Raw genomic sequence first — 22397 nt, forward strand, 5'->3', positions numbered from 1 at the left:
CCGTTATTTATCCTCTGTTCGAGCGCGGACCGGCTTAATTGCTCAGCCAACATCGGTAGCACTACCTCCATTAGCCTACAAGCCGCTTCATTTACACTTAGTGCGCCGCGTTCTGTGCGCAAACGTACAGAATGTTTCGGCGTCTTTTGCACTGTTACTCGCGGCCCCTCATCCGAGAATCGGCAAACCGATCGTCCGCAGAAGAAATAAAGGTTTCTCCGCGTTTCATCGCATAACACACATGTGTACATGTATATCTATAAATTTCTTATAATTAGCATTTTATGAAATTCTTTAATAAATCGCGTGATATCAGAACGATTCCGCTCATTCTAACTGAAATATATACGACAAATATAAATATTACAAGTTAATTTTTGTACAAAGGTCTGTCATATTTATTATTATTTAAATTATTATATTATTTTATATATTATTATTTTAAAAGATATAAAATATATAATTATAATTATACTATATAATATATATATAATTATAATTATATAGTAAAAGATATAAAATATATATAATTGATTTATAAGGCGCGACTTTTTATATTAAAAAAATTACAAATGCGATAAATATAGCGCGGAATTTATGACACTTGTATTCTCGATAATAATCAAATAAATAGAAAACAAGCGATTTGCGAAAATCGAAAGACCCTCATTGCTTCTCTTGTCGAAACATTCGATGCGCGTGCGCGCGCGAACGGATATGCGCGTGTATATTTTCCGCCGGCAAATGCTACCAGAGTACAAGTCCGCGCTCGAGTACACTGCATACACGGCAGCTAATGGTTCGCATTGCACAGGTAATCCCACCGCATGATCGTCTCTTTCAGTTGTACCTGCTCGACACTCACCATCTCCACGGAACACATGTAAATTTATCGCATCTATTCGCTTATACCCCGATGACTAAGGCCTTTATGTGATCGTAAAAAAAGGAAGAGATGAGAAATCAATGATATTTTCGACTTACGAACGATTATCACAAATTAGCAATTAAATAAGTTAAAATAGAACGAAAATGGCTTGACTAATTTTGCGTTAATTTTTTAACGTTTTTTCTCATCAGCAATCGAATTGTTAAAATTTTCGAGATCGTAAATATATTATGAATATTTTTTTTTTTATAGAAAGATATTTTAAACCAATTTATTTATGTTCGGCGAAATTATTTTAACTTGATTATATTCGAGATCGGAATCATTTTCGGTACATCAGTGTCGAAGCAAAATTCTGTTACATAATTGAGGAGGGCATATTTTTAATCGCGCGATCGATCGATCGCTGATTTTTGACGGTTTTATATTTACAACGTACGGTGGTTATTATGAAAAAGATCAACAATTATTCACAGTGTACGCATCATGAATAGCAATGATATGAGGCGGTAGTCATCGCTGCAACAGATTTTCGCGATATTGTATTCCAGCGTATTTTTATTTTGTTTTGAAAAATAAGTACTCTTTCTCGAATGAGCTCAGACATAGCCAAGTGTTCGGTTCCATCGCTGAAGTAAAGACGCGCGATTCCCAGTTGGATGTATGCTAGCCGACTTCCTTTGAGGCGTATTCTTCGAGAGGGTAGCCTGCGCACCCTCCGAGAGCTTTCACAGGCAGACAAAGCCAGCCCTTTCCACGGCAGTCTTCGCACCCTCCAAATATCTCTACCTCGCGTTTCTCGATCCTCTCCCTCTCTCTCTCTCTCTTTCTGTCGTGCACACTCTCTTTCCGCGGCACGACGACGACGACGACGACGACGACAGAGCATTGATTGCAGGTTCACGGTCTGGAACCTCAATTGTCGCATCTAAGGCACGCTTCCACGCCTCGAACAATCGCCTCGCTGCCGCTCTCGTCTCGTCCTCATAATCCACCTCCGTCTTCACGACCATCTCCTTATCCCTCTCCACTTCTGTCGATGAGAGGCGCTTCTCGTCTGAAAACGAGATGCTCCAGCGTCGTCGTCCTCATCCACCGCGTCGTTTCATTCCGACAAAATATTCGTTCAAATCACGTGCCCTAGGCTGTTGTTTTACCGTTAGTCCGCGAAATCAAGAATATCGAGGTATAAGGGAAACGTTATCCAATGATAATAATAATAATAATGATAATGGTTAAAATTTTTCTCTCGTCGTAAATGCCGCGATTATCGAACATCAGTTGTGATATCGTAGAGATTTTAGAAATACATTGTCGTGTTCGCGAAAATTAACGATAACGTCGAGCGCTCTGCATAATCAACAATCTCGGGCGTCGACATTAACAGAACCGAAAAGGGGTTACCGCACTCTTTCTCGCGAGGCGGTTATAGTTCCTCCGTTGTAACCGTAACCCCTCATTATATACTCGCATCGTGGCCCGTTATTAAAGCTGTTTCTCACTTTTACGAAACAAAGAAGCGCGAATTAAGCAATAAATACGCCGGTGCCTCCTGCGTGCAGGCCGACCGGTTCGGACCGTGACGCGGCCAGGTGCGGTGTATTTTACGGGACCGAACTCGGATCGCTTACCATCTAATTGCAATCGACGGTGTTTCCAAACTCGCGATCGCGATCTCATCGCAATATAATGTAGTAGCCGTAATAATTACAAATTAGAGTTTTATCGCTATCTCATCAAAGATTATGCCATCATTTTTCAAAAGATAATCGCACAAAAATTGTTAGAAACTTTTACCGCGCTATAAATTCGCATCCTCGCATTCACGGCCGATCTATCATTAGGGCGATGCAAGAAGAGGTGCTTGTACAAAATCACATTGAAATTAGTTGTACAACGTACAGCTCTAACGGAGAAACGCTTGCACAGCATGCGGCGGTATTCTATACGGCGCAGATACGTTAACACGACGCGAGTACAATGGACACGCGCTTCGCAAGGGAACAGAGAAGGTCGAGTTGGAGGCGGGTGGGTGGTTTGTTGCGACAATGGCGCGGTTACTTTGTCCAGGAAGTACAGCACCATCGCCGAACCGACCCTCCGGCTTGAGCCACCAGACGCTAATGCAAGTTCCGGCGAACGCCGGACGAAGAAGGATAGATAAATGCATCGAGAGAGAAAGAGGAAAAAAAACGCGGCAGGAAGCGGAAGAGGGCTGAGGTGGCGGAATAAAAATCGTACCGGCGTCCAAGTAAAAATGTGAAAGTTTACCCCGCGATCTTTTATTATCGCTTTGCTCGACGGCGCCGGTACACGGGTACCGAGCTAATTCCGTTCTATCTATCCCTCGCACCGCGAGGAAAAAAAATTACTGCGGGCGGGAAGGGAAAAGGATGTTGTGCGCGAGGAAGGAGCGTCCGGATCGCGTTTTGCGAGATGATGATCCTTCCTCAAAGGAGAATCAAAGTGTGATTTATTAAACGCGGTAACGTCTTTGCGAAAATCGATTTACTGATTACCGGCTTTACATATGATTTATTTCCTGTTCGCGTTTCAGGAAAGATAATGAGCCTTGAAAATCTAATTCGAATATCTATCTTATCAAGATTATCGCGACACACGATGATGATATTTTCGAGTTTGAGGCATAAAACTATTACGAGCAATCTGTATGTATCAGCTGTCATAACGCATCCTTGCTTCCTTGTGTGACAGGCGTTTAAAGTATGACCGGTTTAAGGGGAGGGCGGTGGGAAGGTAACCTTACAGGGGTCCGTGGAACGAGGGCATAAGGATGCAGCCGCGCCTAATGCGCGTTTCGTGTCAACGAGGGCGACGGGTTCGTATAGCGACGGGAAAGGAGTCGCACTATCACGACTCGAGGAGAGTCTCTCTCTCTCTCTCTCTCTTGTAGAGAGAGCTGTGCCGCCACCGTCGGGAAGGGGGGAGAGGCTGAGGGGGACGCGGGATGTGGGACACGTGTTTCCAGGGTCCCGATTACCCGCCGTCGCCTTCTTACACGCGTACATCGCTATGCTCGCGTAATGTCCCTGTCGATAAAACCCCCGAGGCGCGCGCGCGCGACGTCCTGATTTATACCTGGTATGAATATAGCGACGCGCACGTTATCCACGTCCTCGGATTATGCTCGTCGCAAATGTCGTGGAGCGATATATCCGTCGGAAATCCCGCCGCGACCGCGAGAGTGCTCGTCGTACCTTGGATTATTTTTATGACGAGAATCGCTCGGAGACAATACTCTTTCTCTCTCTCTCTCTCTCTCTCTCTTATTATTCGCATCTCATCTCGGAATATTTCTTTTCTGCCAGACTTCTAATCTTTCAATTAAAATTTTAAAAATTGCTTCTATTCCAAAATTAATTCTCATTTTAAATGGCAAAACAATATTATATAAATATTATGAAATATTGTGTGTGATAAATGGAATCGTTCTTTTCTTTTTTATATAGAACGAGCTACATAATTAGCGATATCGACAAAGTTGAGTAATTTATTCGAGATTTCGAGTCCGGTGTAGACGGCAAACGATCTCCCGGGTAAGCGTATAAATGCGAGCGAGCGAAAGAAGCTCCCGTTGGGATGAGGAACAGCGCACTAGAGAAGAAGATAGACTAGGATAGGAGGGTGTTTCGGTGGAAAAGCAGAGAACGTGAGTTGTATCGCCAACCACGGCTTTAATAAACCCCCTTGGATTCCCGGCGACGCACCATTGTGGCGGAGTCACTCTGATCCTTAAGGTGGTAGGTCCGCCTATCTTTCGCGTCCTTCCTTCCGGCAGACTCCTCTCTCTCTCTCTCTCTCTATCTTATCCTACTCTCTTTTCCCCTCTATCTCTCTCCGAGGTTTCTCAATATCCCTTTGTTTAGGGTGCTCGAGAGCAGTCGCGGAGAGCAAGGATGTCATGCGCCGGCAAAAGGTTCTCGCGCCAATCCTCGACCCCCGACGACTTTACCCGGATTTCTCGCTTACAAGACTGCATTCGAATGCTGGATGGAAATGGATGTTTCTCGTGGTCACCACTCGTGATGATACGGATTCGGAATTTGAGTCCACGAAGGTATTAAATTTATTAATTAAGCGATAAGAAAGGCTAAACAGTATCTCATCGCTTTGGATCGAATAAAAACGAAACAATTTATAAAAATAAATAATCGTCAATTTTTTGTTTTGATATATTTAATGTCAAAATGATAAAATATCATAACGATTGGAAATCGACGCGTAGAACATTTGAGAGTGCGGATATATTAATCATGTCGACACGTAAAGAAAGAAAAAAGAAAAAAAATGTGTTGGGTCAGCGAGACCGTTGATGCATTTTCCTCGGCACGTGACCATGACCCGCCTATATAATTTAAAGAGTCATCTAGATTGAGCATGTGTACTCTCATGATACAGCTCGTTTCATTTTTCTCACCGCGTTCTCGTTAGAATGGCCTGCAGGCAAAATACTGCGCCCACTGTCGCAACGAGTGGATGGGCGTGCGTCGCGAGATAATCAATCTCGACCCTCTCGATGATAGATTCCATTATGTTCGGAGAGTAAGTCCGGTGGCACGCGCGTGGCTTTCGGCAATGAACGCTCGAGCGCACTTGAAAAATAGTAGGACTGTTAAGCTCTAACGAGGGTATGTGTAACACTCTAATCCACTTATATATTCGAAGAGTCACACGAATATACGTTTTACGGGATACGCAACACTCGTTCGATCATGTGTCTCTACCTGCCTGAATTTTTTTTGGGAGACGCGACAAACGACGAAGGAAAAATCTCGGTGTCGAGTAAAATTAATTAGACGGACAATTGATAAACAAAATTATCGGAAAGGAAGCGATGTCTGGCAAAAATGATTCCCAATCGAAGATTCGTCGCTGATGCGATTATCTAACGCGCGTTTGAGTTTATCATCTGGCCAAGCTTGGTGAAAGCCGCGGCAAACCGGTTAACGTATCTATCAATAAATTCTGCTCGTACACATATCGACATTCTGCATTTAAGCGGCTATAAGCGCGCCGCGCATTTTTAAGCGCAACGGCGGAGAGTTGTCAAGCCTTCTCGTTATATCGACAAAACGTGTCTGCTCATTACGTTGACAGACAACGCCGACAGAAACGAATGCGACGGCGAACGCATATTCCGTGTGATCTGTCAGCTCAGACCCCCGGAACGGTATAACACGAGGGGCTGGATATATATACATAAATAAAATCGACCAGCGTTTTCCACCGCGAAGGGAGAGGATCGCGTTCGCGAGAGACAGGATATCGCGTTAACGCGACGATTGCAGGTGAAACCGACTCTTGTTTTCTCTTTCTCTCTCTCTCTCTCTCTTTCCATTTATTCATAAAGGGGTTGGAGGTCCGTCGAGATACGGCGGCAAAAAACAGCCGGGGAATCGCGGAATGGAGAAGAGGACAGAACAACGAGAGATGGACAGAAAGGGGAGGGGAAAAGGGAAAAGCATGGCGTTGACAACAAGTTGCGTTCGGCAGGGAACGAGCGTCGCGTTTGTATTAAAAGCTTGCAAATTCGTCGCAGAGAGAGCTCTGTCCGGGATGCAAAAGAAAGCGATGACGAGATAAACGTGCCGAAGAGGAAGGAAGAGAGGGTGAGGAGGAGAGGGGACAACTAAGGTTAAAGGATGGAAAAAGCGGTGGAAATGCCGGATATCCTAGTAGCCGGCGGCGGTGCCGCTTTCCAGACTGATATTAACGCGAACGAGTATTTTTAATTATTACTTGCGAATGTGTGCGCGAAGACGAACGAAGACGCGCGATGAATAATGAAATAATGTGCTGCGGTTTTTTTTAAATTGAATCCCGCCGCTGAACAAAGTGCCGTCGCGCGCTTCCGCGACTGAATTTTAATTTTGTATGCGACGGTATCCGGTCACGTGTAACATTAATTATACGCTCACGGGATTCTCATAATGGAAATTTCGCGAAACTTCAATTCTACGGGCTTCGCGAAAGAAAGCATGACGTCGAATAAATTATACCCTCTCGCGATTCTCCTCTATAACGCGAACGTTCGGAATATTTGCCCAGCTAATTTTTAACATATTTGTACTCCGCGTCCTACCGTTGCCCTCAATTTACTATATTCCCTTTCGAGCGAGTTGTCCCGCTGTGTACACGACAGAACAAATGTGCTCACGGCAAACGTCTTGCGAGTTTCTCGGAAGCCCGAGACATAGCTACCAACTTGCAAAATACGCAGTCGTAGACAATATTTATCGTGCGTGCCTCCTTCGGATATCTGTATTTGGTTTCCGCCGACATTAAAAGTTGTGCCGCGTCTCTTTCTAAAAAGTTATGTCTTCCCTGTGGTCCATTATACTATAATATATGTAAAAAAGTATTTTTCAAACATATCGAAATGCGTGTATGTATGTATGTATGTATGTATGTGTGTATATATGTACGTGCGCATCGCTCTTGTATCTTGCATGCAATGACCGCTTTGACAAAGTATCCGTGAATAGTGGAGGATACGGTAGCAACGCGAGAAACATGGCTGCCGGTAATGGAGTTTACCTGGAACACTTATGCACGTAGACCACGCACGTGAACAAATGCATAGTGAATTGCTGATGTAGAGAGAGAGAGAGAGAAAGAGTGAACCACGTAGGAAAAGTACCGCCCCCCAGGAAATGCACTCCTGTTGCATCCTCGCTCCCCTTTCCTCTTTTCCGTTCGTATATATATTTCTCGTACACGCCAAGATGGTCGTGTAATCATCAGACATTACGTTCGTACATTCTTTATCGAAAATATTTAACAGACACAAGTGTAACAGAAAACTATAACAGCATATATATATATATATATATATATATATATATATATATATATATATATACGATTATATTGAAATAACTTTTAGATCACCAGTTATAACCGGTGTTTATACAGAGAATAAACCTACGACTCTCTTTTACATCGGTAATTGCAGGAGAGATGCTCGGTAATTTACCAGTAAACCTTCGGGCGTTTCTTTAGTCAGCCGAGGGTCCGAATCATTATTATCGGAGCAATAAAGGAATCCCTCGATCGTAGCCTCGATGCTCCCGGCGGTACTCGTAACTTTTGATGTAGTCGTATACCGAGGAGAGCTGGTTTTTTTGTACAAATTTTTCAAAACAATCGAAAAAAAGACAATGTCTCTATCGTATTTGTTATTGACTGATATATTTAAATATTCGCTAAAATTCTCAATTTCAAAAGAGAGTAATTTTTCGCTTTGCCTGCTGTTCAAAATTTAGTTAAGTAAGTTGGTTTTATTTTTATATCCTTTGCTTGTGTTTTTTTTTTCACGCAGCGCGGTTCCACGACAAAATCGAAACGACTTAAAGTCAGGCTTAAAACAGTCCACGTTGCCTGGCAGATCCCCGGGGGACACGCGACACTTTGGGTGGCCGGTCCCTCATCCGCCGCCGGATAATGGATTCCCGGGGCTACACCTTGGCATCAGTTATTTTAATCCGACGATTAAAAATGTCAGACACATGTTCGTGAAAGGCGCGATTTCGCGCTGCGCAAGTTCGGAGGATTAGATCCCTCGTGGCTCCGACGCGACACGATCCGAGAGTGGTTGCTCTCTCGGATCGTATAGCGCCGGACACGTTATGTGCCGCTCGATTTCAAGGACCGAGGGCTTTCCTTCCCTTCCTCCCCGCACCAAAAAAAAAAAAAAACAAAAAACGTTCTCTCGATAAAATATTGATTTTATCGAAATGCTTTATTTTTAGAGTTCTATTTCGGATAATTGGATAAGTAGCTTAATTCATATTAATTTGTCGAGACGAAGCAATGAAAATCGCGTTATTCGAGTATAAATATTTCGAATGGGATAATATACGCGCACAATAGAATCCCGTGAGAAATATTAGACCGGAGAGAGGATCGCGGTCGTTTCTTAAGCGTGACTGTAAATTTGAGCCGCTGTCAATAACACACGTCTCGCTACAGCTGTTTCGCTTTTCAGACATTATGGATTCACGTTGTTCTCGAAATGACCGAGGTTCATCGGACAGTTGAGAGTCACGTTCTCGCCGAAGAGACACGACCGCACACAGGTGTACCGCTGCACGGATCGTATAATTCCCAAGGGGCGTTTGCGGGGGCGGAGTCCGTAAAGGAAGTGCACAACTGGCGCACCACGTACATGTGTATATGTGCAAAACGCGCCGCCATTAAAGTCGAAACGATATTATGCGCGTGATGAAGTGCGATTGATAATGGCATGTCGAACGATTTGCACCGCGTTCTGGTACAAAATGAACGGTCACCCGGTAGATAACAATCACGATCCCGATTCTCTCCGATGAAACGGAAAATGCATATAAAATTTTGTTTTTTCTCATTTTATTTTTCCTTTTTTTCTGCAACATTAAATACATCGAGATAGAAAAGGGGTATGTGTGTTTGGTGTTAAATTATTTGTCAACTTTTTCACGAGGAGGCTTTGTATCCGCGAAGCAGGTAGGAAGGACGGTCCAGGGGGGAAACCTGAACCGCGGCGAGAAACGACTTGATACGTCCCGCTGCGTTCGCCAAATTCGCACGTGTGTTAACACGGCCGTTTCACGCGCGCGTATACACGATTATGCTCATCTCACACCTGTCCACCGCACTTTAGGTATTCGCGGAGAATACGATGCTGAGGTATCGCTAATTGGCTTGTCCCCTCGAAATTTCTCTCACACCTGTATTCCTTATCACTCTCGACGCAAGAGTATATTTCTTTCGCGCGTAAATGAGTAGAGCTATTGTTCTCGTGATTAATATAAAACAACGAAAGATTGCTGTGTTGAATAATAATCATGCTTCTTGTTTTTCTTTGATACGCGAGATGTATCGAGAATCGAACCACCGGCGATTTGCAGCTCTCAAAAATTCAAGAGAGAAAAAAAGAGGAGAACGCACTTTTTTTTCTTACCGTTGCAGATGCCAGGTTACTAATTAACGCAGCCGGACTATAAATCTAAAATTGATCCCGAGTCCTCTTTTTGCTGAATGGTGATTTTGAATTCGATTGTCTATCGAACAGTTCAAGTATTCAACACTACCAATACACAAATTTTTTTTTCAGTCATAAATATCGAGAGAAATTATTTCTTTCTTTCTAAAGAATATTTCTCTCTTTCACCCTCTATTACAAAAAGTAATGAAATGGATTTCCAATTAATATCTAAGCTAATGTTATAATTTTACCGATCATTTACATTGTCGACCAGCATTAGGATCAATTAAAAATTAAATGATTACAATTAAAGAATAAGCATTATTAAAAATCGTGTCTCTTCACCGTAAAGCGATGCCTCGGACAATGATGGTGCGAATAATTTTTTCCAACGAATCTTGAGGAACGGGACAAAATAATTCTGGGCGAGAAACATAATTTTTCCGTCCGTTAAGCATCCCGGTGAGAAATCATCCCCGTCGAGTTTACCGCTTACCAGGTGTGAGAGCGCGAGCGCGCGCGACTATAATTTATAATTCCGCCGGCCTGGTGTGAGTTATGGCGAGTAGGTTGTGTACTTACCAATCTACTTCTCGTCATAATGCACTCACTCACACACCCACGCACACTCCCTATCTCTTCCTATAAAGCACATATACTCCGGTAACCCACTCGGTAGCTTTCGCGCGTGATTATATCACCCACGCGTTTATCTTGCAGCGATGCATCGGAGGCACGGTACGTCAAACTGTGATATTGTGAACTAGACACACGTAAAAGTGTGAAGGTCACGTTCATTTTACGAGCGACTACTGGGCGTGCATTATTAAGCTTTACGGTCTTTGTTTGTGTATCCGAACGCGAATCGAAAGCTTTCGACGCGAGCGTTGATCAATTTGATTGATGAGAGGCATCATAATTTGATTCTCGCACGCTCGAATGTGTGCTGTTTACCTAAGCGAGAGACTTGTCGCTAAAGTCAAGAATTTTTATCATGATCGGGCACGCCAGCCGGCTTTACGAAATCTCAGCTCGCGCCGAGACACCGCGATCGCTATCTACGGCATTCCCGAAACCGTGCGGGAATTCGTGGCGTAAAGGAATTTCTCTATCTCTCTCTCTCTCTCTCTCTCTCTCTCTTTCTTTTTTCTCTCAGTATGGAGAATCGTACGAGAGACTGACCGTAGGATATTTACTACGCGACGATCCGGAAATCGCCGCGGGATTGTAATGGCACCGTCGACGGCACGATCCGGGGGAGAACATTTGCGCGCTTATCGCTGGATCGAGAGGGGAATTTTTTTCGCGAAACACGTGTTAAAGCATGCGATGAAGTTGCATATGTATCTACGTGATTCAAAGACGGCGGGATGAGAAGAAAAGAAAAAAGAAAGGGAGAACTCGGGAGAGGAGAGCAGATCGTGGTCGAAAAGCGAGTGAAGCGGAATAAGTCCGAAAAAAGACCGAGAAAAGAGAGAGAGAGAGAGAGAGAGAGAGAGAGAGAGAGAAAGAGGAAGAGAATAGCAGATATCTGGAATGGAAAAGAAAATAAAAGAGGCAAACGATATGCGAACTAGCCGGTAATGTATCGTTCTCACGCTAAAGCCGTTCGCCTGCAACATTGCGTCGTAGGTAAAATAAGAAAAGACGATAGTAGGATAGATAAATAGTGGAAAGCAGGCGAAGGAAGGAAAATTGCGCGACACATGAAAGCTCGAATTATACAGTATCGGGCAAGTAGCGTTCTCTTGCCGAGAAAAAAAAAAACGGTATTGGCGGCCCCGGTCGTGCGATATAAATATCTCGTTTCTCTCTGACGGAAAGAGTAAGGAAAGAGATAGGTATATATGGGAAGAGACGGAATATCGAGAGAAAGAGTTGCAGCGAAGAAGAAGCCGATCGCGCGCTCACCACAATGCTATCTCAGCGGCGGGATCAAATTGTCAAAGGTTGGACGAGCATATTTCGCGTGACCCCGTGGCAAAAGTGGCCAAGTAGTGGCGAGAATGGCCGCGGTTCAATTCCTCGGGAGTACTTCGATATATTTGTCGTTGCGCTCACGATCGTGCATTATGTACGTATATACAGAGACAACTCTCCTCACCTCTCGCTCTTGTCCCCTGGACCGCAGGTTCCGATGTATGATCACCGTTCTCGGACAGAGGCGCGAGGACGATGCTCTTTCACGACGGGATTCCACCAAATATAAATCTCGTCGCTCCAGGATCTGTACCTACTCTCCGCGCGATGCTAATACTAATCTATTCGAGTCGTTGACCGAGAAACAGCGATACAAATTATAGTTAAGATTCCAGCAGGGTCACGATCATTAAATATTTTATATAGTCATATCGTGTACGGAAATGTCTGAACTTGTTTATTTATTAGTTTACTCATATCATCTATGTCGCTATATATAAAAATTTTATTTTTCTGAAAAGAGAGAGTAGGAATATTATATCTCTCTCATATGCACGTAGACGCCTCAATATCCCAGATTAGTATCCCATCTCATAGTTATTCCCCTCTAGCCGAACCAACATCGATCGTCGACTTGCCTGAATATGTAATCAAGGATCGTCTCGCGGAAATGTTAGCGGCGATGGTATTCGACCATCCGCCGGCACCTTTACTACTCCGGAACGCACTTCTCCGAGTAAAGCACAATATATACATCGCGATATGTATCTGCCGTAAAACCATACTTAACAGCGTGTCGGGCCAGCGCTCGTTCCTACAGGACGATGATCCTCTCTCTTTCTCTCTCCCTCTCATGCTTCTTGTGATTTTCTTTATTTTGTTAATCTCTCTCTCTCTCTCTCTCTTTCTTTCTCTTACCCGGTTCTATCGTTCTCATCTCCCCTCCTCCTTTCCACGATCTTCTTCTACCGACTATCTTAAATACTCGGCGCTGCGTGTAAGAGCATTAAAATACAGGCAACCGCTCGTCTCGCGCCGTCTCCCGTTCCCTTCCTACCTTAGGACGCGGTCGGAATTTCAATTTCGCGCGATTCGCAGCCGCTAAACGGCCGTCTATTTGCATGATAATTGTTGCATAGCCTATGAGATTCGCGCTACCAGTGTTGCTCCCGATATCTCGTATATAATGGACTACTCGCGCTATACTCGAATCTTTTTCTGAAATTCCATCTTCCCCCCCTGTTTGCGTATCTCTCGCACGGTCTTACATATTCATTCGAACTTACATAGTCGTTCATTTATACTAACGAAGGAGTTATCAATCCGTTGAACATTTTATGTATTATTAATGCACCGAGTATACATGTATCTTTTGATATATGCCATTGACAAAATATATATTATTTTTAATTCATGAAGTAATAAGGGGCTGATTTTTTTTTCTTTTTTTTTTTTTAATAATCACGTCGTCATGCAAACGTAACGAGGAACAATAACGTTTCATCAAACAAAGACGTTTCGTCTATCCGCTGACTCGCGCAATCGTAAATCAGTAATCTCGCGTAATAAATTGCGACCAAATGCGGAGAACAATCGACATCCTGCGAGCGACGAAGATAGTGCAGCACCTGCGTCATGCCCTCAGCGTGGCCGCAAAAGAACGCATTATGCCACGATGCTCGTTAAGTGCATCGCTTATCCTCCGTCCGAAATGTGCTTTACGAAATGCCAATAATTGGCCGAAAAATTCGAGCGCGCTTATCTGCGGCCTGCACCTGTCGTCGAGGAAGGCGTCCCCCGTGCATGCAAATGCATGTACGGACTGCTTCGCATACCAAAGATCGATATCTTGGATAAATTGCCGCGGTAAACGAGGGTGTAACCCGTTCCGCGGGTAACGAGCTCTCTCCATTTTCGCGGTATGAAACCTTCGTGAAAGTTCGTAGATAAAATTTGTAGCATCCGCTATCTCTCTCCGACGTGCAAAACTTTCGATGCGTTTTACCTTCAACTCGCTGTAGTTGGCTATATAATTCACTTATTTTGATTTATTTTCAAAAACACGTGATATGTGTATATATATAAATACTATTGTTGTGTTCTCTCTTCAGAATAACAACGCATTTTATTTCCGGATTTTGTCGACGGACGAAACTGCCGACACGGCGAACATCAATTTTGATAACGATTTACGAAGGAGGGGGGGAGGGGGAGGGGAAAGATACGCACCGGATGCTGGGAAAGCGAGGCAATTCTCGAAAGAGACGTCGGGTAAGCAATTTTCTTATCGGGGCGTCATTTCCGGTCGTTTATCTCATGGCTTGTAGTTAAGAAGGGACATTGATTAAAGGGCCATTTTAACTCCCGATAAAATACCTCGGAGCAGTCGTCGTCGCGCACCGCCTTTCTCTCACTCTCTCTCCCCTTCCCTTCCCCTTTCGCCAAGAAAGTCGTCCACCCCGGTTCTTCATTTCGCTCCTTTTGATTCAATTTACGAGTAGGATGGCATCGATAAAGGTACCCGATCTTATACTTAGTCGCCCTCCGCCGCCCCCCCCCGCCCCCTCCTCTTACTCCCGACTCACCATCTTGCATCGTGGTATCTACCGCCCTTGCCCGTTCTCAAATACCTGGATTCGCCTCCATTTCCTACTGCTTGGAGTTGGCCGTGTTTCGCCTCCGTTTCTCCCGGTTTCCTCCGTCTTTCCTCGCCTCGCTCTTATCTTGCCGAGATCAAATCATTCGATTCCCTCCCGCGAGTCGAATGGCCATAATCGTCTTGCTATTACCTCGAGAGAAAAAGAGGGTCGTTGTTCCTACTGCTATTTTCCCTTTCTGGACGTCGCAGAATCGGATGGTCATTTTACTTCACGCTGATACGACCGGTCAATAATAGTTCACTTTTGACAATGTACGAGATGAAGAAAACCCCGTCCTTTTCCCTCTTACGATTTCGCCAGAGAGATAGTGTAAAATAAACGACGCGATAATTTGAATATTCAGTGTTTACCGCTAATTTATTTCGAAAGCTTTCGCGATATTTCAAAATACTTTAACGATAATATAAGTCGTAATCCTTTCTATAAGAAAAAGAATATTAATTAACTGTATGTGTATGTGTGTGTGTGTGTGATGTCTATTAATTTCTATTCAAGTTCCCTCTTGACTCTGCGCGTACAGAGCTTTACTTCGTAATACAATTCTTACGGCGATAAGGACGAATTTCAGATATATCGTCGCCGGAGACAAATCTCCGGGGAAATTTACATTTTAATAATAATGGCCGACTGTGTGTCAAATCGGCGAGCGGAGCTCACGCCGGGGCTCGACGAGGAGCGGGTGGCTGGCGTCGACAAGACGCGACCGAAGTTTGATATTTCGCCGAAAAGTCCTCGCATTGTCTAAAAGTTGATGGCGTCACCCCAAGGAGGAAGATAACATCTGGTGCTGCCTCCATCAACAGCCTACTCTACCCCACGCCCCCGTTCGCGCAACCATCCCTATCCGCGAGGAGTGAAGGAAACTCGTCTTCAATTATTCTTGTACTTCCCTCCCCCCCCCTCCCTCCCTTCCCCGCTTCTCCTTCCTCTCTCGTTCTTTCTTACACGCGCTTACCGCGCATTGCCACCATCCGGTTCATCCGCGCGTCTCCTCTCCCAGAATCTCCTTAAAATCCAACCTCTTTCTTCGCTCATTCCATCTGTCACGCAGTTCTGACGAACAACGAGTTTATGGAATTACGAGAGTCAAAGCGGAATTCATTTGCATTCTTGAAATACCTATATATATATATATAAATATATATACTGTTTGCGCGACTTGGGATGCACACAGATGTAATCGCTTTTTTCTTCAGATATCTCGTCATTTGCGATATTTATTATTTATTTCTCGCAAGAGAAATTAATGCGAATCCTAATGTTCTTTGTTCCTCGGGACCTTCCGACCGAATTGGTCCATGAAATCGAGAAAGTGCTAATCCTATCAATCAAAATATATTAAAGCTCGGCCCGCCTTTAGGCCCCTCCCTTACCCTTCTTTTCTTCGCGACTTCACCCTTTTAATAAACTCTCGCCGGGAGCGAAAGGAGCGATTTAAAGAGTTTTCGCGGGAAAGGAGCAGGTTGCGAGAACGGGGGAGGGTCGCAAGAGCTGAGACCTCGGAGTCCGAACAGCTGGCCTTTGAGGGTGTCGTAACTATTTAATTCTAAAAGACATTCGTTGCCCCTCTCGCTCGCACCTCAGCGCGCAACCCGGTCCTCTTCTCTTTGCATCACAAAAGAACCGCAGGAAATTCCAATTCCCGTCGAACGTCACCTCGGGATCGTCGACGAACCGCCGGTGGCAGCCTTTGTTCGACGTTATTATTTTCGCATTAGCAAGAATATGTACAATAAATTTATAGAGACGATAAGCGATCCCGGAATACTATCGTATTCATCGATAAACACGCTGGATACAAGTTTTCCATTATATTTTCGCGAGAAAGAAGCGACATCGTATAAAATTTTCCGACTAATTGAATTGATTTTTCAATAACACGCGATACGCATATTAAATTGATTTTTCAATAATAATGCAATTTTTTGAAAAATTTTATACTTTATATGAATTTTACCTTCCGTCAACACGCAAACGATAACGTCGATAAATCTATAACAACGGCTGTAATCTGCCGACACGGAAGCGCCACACTGCTGGCGTTCACACGTGTAACGATCAGTAGGAGTCATATAAAACACAAACACATTTTTCATAATTACGCATTGAACGGATGCGAAACGGATGATGCTGTGTACCTTTTTGGTGGCAGCGAGCGGACACGCGAGAGCGTTATATTACGCCGTTAAATATCATTTGCTAATTAGCTTCATCGCTCGACGTGTAACTATAAATTATTCTGTCTATTTCGATGTACGGAAGCTCTGACTTCCGTGTTCGGCGTGAATTAACTATAATATCGCGTCGACCGTTTGGAATTGTGATTATCCTCCGCGCATTTTAAAATAATTAATATTTATTCTGCTCCCCCTTCTCTCTTTCCCAACGCACGTGTGTGTGTGAAATATAGGAAATTTCAATTTTTCAAAGCATATAAATTATTATGTTCTATAATGGAAGCGTTCTATAATATTTCTCTTTGTCTCTCTGACATTCTCCACAACTACGAAACGCGCGACTAGATTTATTTCACGTGAAACATTCCGTATACCGATATAAAATATTTAGCTTGTCCTATTTTATTGTATTACAATGTATATTTCGCGAGGAGAGTGTTTTGTTACGAAGCAGTGGATAAAACATGGAAGAAGAAAGATGGAGATTTTTCAGGCGCGACATTCTGCTAAAATGTCTTTCTAGTCCCTGAAAGGGAAAAAATAGCCTCGCATGTTCCCACTTGACACTCACATATTCAAGTATTGTCCCATTTCGACCTCGCATTCTAATAAATCCTGAAAAACATCCGAGATATTTATCGTTCGCGATAAAATAACGTTAGCGCCTATATTATCGCGTGTCGCGAGAAACTATATATTCTATCTCGCGATATTGATCGATAAGATAATAACAAATCTAACATTTTCCTGCCTTTATCCAACAATATGATTTAATAAAAAAATAAGACTATCGCTAAGGTTATCGCGAAGAAGAGATCACGCGGAAAGTAAAATTTTTCACCCAAGCATGAGATCGTAAGAGGGCGACGTTTCGAAACGTCGTCGCTGGCGAAACATCTTTCGTCCACCACCATCTCTCACCACCTCCCCGTCTCTATTTTAGCTTTAAGGATGTCCTCCGAAAACTGGTAAAGTGCAAGGTACAATGCTTGGTGGGTACAGTGTGTCCGACGTTCCTCCGGGGAGCGATCAATGATAGGCCGGGGGTACGAGTCACGTGACCTCGCCGCGGGGAGTTCGCGCAATGCATCACCAACCAACCACCCAGACCACCACCCTCCTCCACCACCCTCCTTCTCGCCACGGCTCTCCACCCGATCCCCTGTATATATCCTCCGACTGCCTCCGTCATCCTCTCCTGCGCGCTCCCCCTCCACACCCCGCAACACCCGTCCTAGCCAGCCGTCTCGTATCCGTGGTACCCCACTCTTCACTTTTCATCCACCCTTCGTGCAAACCCCCTCCCACCTCTCCCCGGCACCGCCACAGAGCTCGTTCGCCCGCCGCCACCACCACGTTTCTCTGTACTCTCCACCGCGCAGACACGCTGGGAGTACTAAACGGGATTGTTGCTACGTTGCTCTTGGCGACCAGCAAGTGTCGCCGTCGTCGTCTTCGTCGAAGACGAAGGCAGCGCTCCGCCGTTCCCTTTCTCATCACCTCTTCTTGCCCCTCTCTCTCTCTCTCTCTCTCTCTCTCTCTTCCTCTTTCTCATCGCCCAGCTACGTCTCCACCGACCGTTTCGGGAAATGGAAATGCTATTCCATCGACGGAATATTCGCATTTTTTACATTTGATGATGCTCAATGATTAGGTTCGAGTCGGAATAATACGCGTGAATTGATGGTCACGTGAATTGACTCTCCAGCTTTCTACATTGACAAATGAGAGATCTTGTCGTGAAATTTCTTTCCCTTCGAGAGAGGAATGAGGAAATGAGATCGATATCGTTGCGCTTATTTAACGATCGTCTGATTTTAGTTGAACCGCGGCTTTTCCTTCGCATCAATCGCGCCGCCGTAGCTCTTTTTTTCCCCGCTTTTAAGAAAATTAAATTTCTACTACTTCGATATAAATTATTTGGTTCTTTCTGCCAGCACATTTTTCTATCGTTACTCGACGTTTCCGCTTTCAAATATCAATTACGTTATTGCTTCTATATTATTATTATTTTTATCATTCCGCGATTTCCCCAAGTTGAGAGTTTATATATATGCTATCCATTTTCATTACTCTTTTATACGCGTTACCATACGTATTACACGCACAATGGCAATGTCTATTAAAATTTGTTGTTGAAACCAATTTGTTTACTCAGCTAGTTTTATGCGTAATTGCAGCACGAACTACGAGAAGAAATTTTTTCGCAATAAAATACTTCGTCACGAATGATGTAAATACGTCGCTACTTTTCACAAGATTGACTTCCCTAAATTGAATTGAAACTATTGCTTCGCGATATCAATATCCAAGGTCTCGAAATGGTTTCGCCATTGACCTACTTGCCGCAGCGAAGCCGATACAAGCGAATCGAGTGTAGCACGTAATCCGACGTGACCTGCTCTAGTAAGAACATAAATGCTTCCACAAATTCCGCGAAACATCGACAAATGCATCGCAAGATTTATTTATCATGATTTTTTTTTCCCACGATTATTCCATTAATGTTAATTAACGTGTCGTAGTAATAATATTATTTAACATTTTTAAGTCCGATATTTCAATTAAATATCATATGTATGACGAGAAAACAGGCGGTCACACACGTTCGTGTGATAATATATAATATAGCTCGACGACTCTTGGGAAATCATGGTGTCCATTACTCACGACAGAGAGTAGTCTCAAAAGAAAACAGAGAAATATTTTGTGGATCTGTCAACGGCTGTACAGCGTGTTCGCGCCGCACAATTTTTAATTTGAAAAATTCTTCAATCAACCTCTCTCTTCTCGGCACGCGAATATTTTCTTATCAAAAAGTCTGTCTCGCTTATGTTTGATATTAGATAGTAAACACTAGTTTCTCCCTAATAATCTCTCATCAAATAATATTAGCCGCCATCAAATATAGCTGATTGACTTTACAGCGACTTTACTGTCGTCGTTTTATACACGATCGCGTGCGCGGTAAACGTCAGTTGACAACGCCAGTGTAAACAGGCCTTAGTGGCCGTAACACCGTGGCAGAATGCCGGCCCTTCGACCGGTAACCTGTGCATTCTACGTGTGGTATGCTCGTTAACGATCCCGTCGGCCGCGCGATAACTTTAAGATTACTGCCAACACTTACATCTGAACGCTTACGCCGTGAAACAACATTGCCACTGATTGCGAATGAAACAGTGAACGCGCGCGCCCGAGTTGGCGCGGCGTAGAGAAAGAAAAGAAAATGTAGAGTAAATTTATTTCTCGCTCACTTTACCCGCGCGATAAGGGTGGAATTATTTCTACAAACTGCTCTCCGTTAATTACCCGCGTATATAGCTCGGCCGGGTAATCTAGATCCTGGCACCTGCCCGGCGAAATTGTGATAACGCCTAGTGTGAAATAACATTAACGCGGTACCATTATTATAGCGCCATTATGCCGCTGCTACACGATTAATCAGAAATTGTATAGTTAATCACAATTGTAAGAAAAAAAATCGTATTTAAAAATTATATAAAAATATATTAACATTATTTTATTTATGAAAAAAAAAAAAAAATTTATAATTCTTTGATAATATCGTTAATACTCTCTCTCTCTCTCTCTCTCTCTCTCTCTCAAACAAAAGAAATTGACGATATATCTGACGTAACGTTCATGTTTACACAAGCTTTTGTATTTATTTGTCTTTAGACACTTTCTCACAGCGCTCGGAGCAAAAACGAGATACGATATGACGGATGGAAGCCTCTAATATCCAGTAAAGTCAGCGTGCAAACTAAGACGGAGGTATGAACACGCGGATGGATTATGGACGTTTGCGATGCATGGTCCGCGTGCGCCCTTCCCCTCCGCCCTCCCCTCAGCGCGAGCTTTAGGCGCGTGCGAGCCGGATTTATGACCCCCATTATGACGTTGACGTATCGCCTTCGTGAGGGTGGCCTAAACCAAACCCAAGGCGAATCTAAGCCCCGTGTATCTAAGCCAACGGCTAGCCACAGGTCACCGCGACTGGTACGAGAATACTTGGGACTAATCCTGCGGTTCACCGTATATCTGCGATAGCTGTAACTAATGACGAGTTTCATCCCTCTAACATTTCACTCGCGTATAACACTTTTTTTTTTTACCATACTCGTTCTTTTGGAAAAGAATTGAACGATATTTTGCAAAGAAAAAAAAAAATGTTAAACGAAATTATATTCTTTACATTGGTAAGGGATACATCAGATACGAGAATTTGATATCGAGAAAATCAAGGATAGAAAAGTCGTTTAAACGTGACAAAGCGCAGACATATCCTTTCGGAAAGTCAAGAACATCGAATTAAAGGACTCTCCCCAAAAAAAACTGCCCGCCGAGCTGTACAAGCGACGCGCCACGAAAATTATTGGCATCTTCCGTTCCATAATGGTTGTCTAGCGCCGCAATAAAGCAATGGGGAGGGAGGGAGTAGAGGATGGGGTGGATTTAAAGGGCGTGCGAACTCGCTTTTACGCGTCGGATGCGAAACCCCCGATTCAATTTATATCCTTTGGCCGCGCGCTTCCTGCCTGCGGTGCGCACATCTTTCAGGATTGCACCACTTCGTCCACTTCCGGAATATTCCAACTCCCGTCTTTCCTCTCTCTCTCTCCTTCTCTCTATGAAATACGACGATGATTCTATCGGCAGCGGGCGTCGCGACGATTTCTCGAAGGGAAACGTGTGGAAGGGTGACGCAAATAAATCGCGTTGCAAAATGGACCGGGCGACGTTATAACGGTCGACGTCACGCATCGGCGAGTGTCAAAACACCGTGGAGGAGTCCGCAGCTCTTACTACGATGCATTAAAGGGAACCGGAGTTAATGGACAAACGAGATCGGCCATTCAAAGGCGGCCATTCCCCCCCCCCCGCCCCCTCCCCCAAGGAATTGTCAAAATACACGGCGAAAGATAAATCGAATATATAACTGACAATGAGATGCCGATGGGAGAACAGATTAAACAAATATCGTACATTCGTGTCTTATTAGTATCCCCCCTTTTTCCAAACACTCTTTCGCGATGTTAAATTCAACGAGATTCTATTTTTCAGCAATAGAACAGTCGTATCTCTAGTGTATCGAGGAGGTCGATTCTTTTTCCGAGCAAGACCGAGGTCTCGAATGCCGGTCTGGGAATCGAGCTTTACATTGCCGTGTATATGTAACTATAAGAGTCGAGAGATAAACGGCGGCGGTTATCTATCGAGGTTGAGAAAAGTAGAGTGAGAGAAAGGAGAGAGAAACTGGAGGATAAGAAGAAATAGGTAAGTTCTTGATACGGACGCACAGGAAGAGGAACGGAGTAAGAAAGATGGGACGAAAACATCGATTGCAGGGGCTTGTAACACCGCGGTACGAACAGAGGGATCAAGCCGAGCGATAAACCAAGCGGCCTGGAAAATGCCGGATCAACGGTACGATGTTTCAGCAAAAACTGCCTGGAATCGGAACAGCCTCGGCTCACAGGGATGGGCGGGAGAGACAGAGAGAGAGAGAGAGAGAGAGACAGGCAAGAGTCACTCGCTAGAGAACCACGGAGCTCCTCTCGTGGTTTCTGACTACGATCTCTGTCTCCCTCTTTCTCGGCGAACGCTTACCATATATATATATATATATACATATATATACGTGCGAGTACATACATACTACGAGTATAACCGTGTATGAATTTTGCGTTATGCCATCGTTCCATAGTCGCGCACGAGTCCCGATGGATTTATGAGAAAAGTAATGTGAATTAAACTAACGT

At 44.0% G+C, this 22397-nt stretch overlaps 1 protein-coding gene and 1 long non-coding RNA gene across 2 annotated transcripts in view; one reads left to right on the forward strand and one right to left on the reverse strand.

Annotated features, from left to right (window-relative positions):
• The window catches only part of LOC126857469 (zinc finger CCCH domain-containing protein 13-like), a 268457-nt gene that overhangs the window by 227174 nt on the left and 18886 nt on the right, over positions 1-22397 (reverse strand). The gene's annotated exons all lie outside the window — the stretch shown is intronic.
• On the forward strand, positions 4393-20899 carry LOC126857475 (uncharacterized). The gene is made up of 3 exons (XR_007688519.1): positions 4393-4559; positions 4777-4967; positions 20314-20899. It is a non-coding gene; the product is annotated as an uncharacterized LOC126857475 (long non-coding RNA).

This window comes from Cataglyphis hispanica, chromosome 21 (assembly GCF_021464435.1).
Source record: "Cataglyphis hispanica isolate Lineage 1 chromosome 21, ULB_Chis1_1.0, whole genome shotgun sequence".
In the NCBI taxonomy this organism is placed as follows: domain Eukaryota; kingdom Metazoa; phylum Arthropoda; class Insecta; order Hymenoptera; family Formicidae; genus Cataglyphis; species Cataglyphis hispanica.